General features: G+C 44.9%; 1 pseudogene; it reads left to right on the plus strand.

Annotated features, from left to right (window-relative positions):
- Positions 1 to 1,211: 1,211 nt before the first annotated feature.
- LOC135547400 (protein jagunal homolog 1-like) lies at positions 1,212 to 1,828 on the plus strand (annotated as a pseudogene).
- Positions 1,829 to 2,234: the final 406 nt, after the last annotated feature.

Raw genomic sequence — 2,234 nt, forward strand, 5'->3', positions numbered from 1 at the left:
GGTATGTACCGCACCGGGCTATGCACCCGCACTGGGGACACCGTGCGCTCCACCGCATGACACGGTGCCTGCCCGGTCTCTCTTGCCCCCTGGTAAGCACAGGAAGTTGGAGCAGGTCTCCTACCTGGCTTCGCCACACTTCCTGTGTGCCTCCCTCAATACATTTTTGGGGCTGACTCTCGGGCTTCCATCCACGCCGCCGTGCTGCCTCCTCATACCAGCGCCTCTCCGCCATCTTGGCCATGTTCTGTTATAATCTCCACCCGGCACAGCCAGAAGAGGACTGGCCTCCCCTCATAGTCTGGTTCCTCTCTAAGTTTCTTCCTAGGTTCTGGCCTTTCTAAGGAGTTCTTCCTAGCCACCGTGCTTATACCCCTGCATTGCTTGCTGTTTGGGGTTTTAGGCTGGGTTTCTGTACAGCACTTTGAGATATCAGCTGATGTAAGAAAGGCTATATAAATACATTTTATTTGATTTTGATTTGTGTCTGCATAACAAATTATTTGAATGAAATGCATGTGAAAACACATATGATACTCATTATTAAAGGATCAGATGTGGGCTTAAAAAAACGACTTTAAATATATTGGTTTGGATGTAGAGTTGCTACATAGAATCTTCTAGAATGTTTGCTGAATATGCACACTTGGGGCTCTATTCAATCTCGTAAACGTAGCTTTTTACTGCCATGGGCTAAATCAGTGTCACACAGAGTGATTCTTTGTAGTCGTAAACCAATCTACTTTGAAACAAAAGTATACACCTCACACATGGTTATTGGCTTTAAAAAAGAAGACACCTGTACCATGTCAGATATAGAGTTGAAATGTATTACATTTTGAGTTTGCACCCCAATATTACACTTTATATACAGTAGATCATAGAAGACTGAAATGTAACAAAACTCTTTGACATAGAAACACCAGATTGTTGTCGTTTAAAAAATATATAATCTTGATTAATTATGAAATCATCATAAATATGAATAATATTTAACCCATGAGGCTTTTTTTGTCATTGACTGCAGGAAAGGGCTACAGGCCATTTCCAACTGAGCTGACATATGTAGCCGTCTCCGCCAACGCGTTAACATTGCCTTTACATTTCAATTGTGCTTTAGCGCTGAATTTCAGCGCAAAGGTTTGAGTAGAGCCCCAAGCCTAATAGACTGTTTGTTTGTTGCTTGGTTTTCAGGGAAGCAGGTTGTTACCATGACGTCTCGTGTGGGCCCTCAAGCTTCAGGTACTGATGGGAGTGACTTCAAACACAGAGAGAATGTTGCCCCGCAGTACCAGTTAAGGTAATCATATCTGTCTGTGCTCTTATCTGTCTGTATGCTTGTCTGTCTTGTCTGCCTACTTTTCTATCGGATCATACTGTCTCAACCTCTCCCCTTTTTCTCTGTGCCTCCAGTGCCTTGATAAAGTAGGAGTTGCCGGAAGCTCAACTTTGTCCACCTTCGGCTGTGGCTCGTGGTGGCGGCCCAGGTGAACATCAGCAAACTCGACCTGGTGCCCAGCGACCCGGTGTCCCTACAGATGATGTCACTGTCCAAGAACAACATCAGCTACCTGGTGAGCTCCATGATCAGCTCAGGCCTGTTCTCCATCGCTCTACTCTTCTACGGCATCATGGAGATGCTCGGCGAGGCCCAGTAACTTTACTGCCAAGGCAAGGTCTATACCGCTTCGTCTTTGGCTGGGCTGAAGTCACCGTCATGTACCTGGTGATAGTGGTGGCGGTGCAGGTGGATGCCTGTCAGATATTCTACAGCAAGAAACTGCTGGACGCCTGGTTCTATTTCACACAGGAGAAGAAAAGGAAGTGATGCAGATGTATTGTGGGTTTTGAGGCAAGGGAAGAACTGTTTTTTTTCTGTCTGTCTCTAGGATGCATTTATAAGTACGTATATTGTTATTTATTTACTACCTCATAATCCCTGTCCATTATTTTTCCAGATTGTCTAGTCAACCTTGCATACTCTTTCTCGCCAAGCTTGCATACTCTCTCTCTCCATTTCAAAGACACTGACTCAATGTACATTTTATCTCACACACACCATAGGAGGATGCTGAAGGGAGGAAGGCTCATAATAATGGCTGGAACGGAGCGAATTAAAGGGCATCAAAAACATGGAATCCATGTGTTTGACTTGACACATTTGATACCATTCCACCTGTTCCACTCCAGCCATTACCACGAGCCCGTTCTCCCAAATTAAGGTTCCACCAACG

The sequence above is a fragment of the Oncorhynchus masou genome, chromosome 10 (genome assembly GCF_036934945.1).
Source record: "Oncorhynchus masou masou isolate Uvic2021 chromosome 10, UVic_Omas_1.1, whole genome shotgun sequence".
NCBI lineage: Eukaryota > Metazoa > Chordata > Actinopteri > Salmoniformes > Salmonidae > Oncorhynchus > Oncorhynchus masou.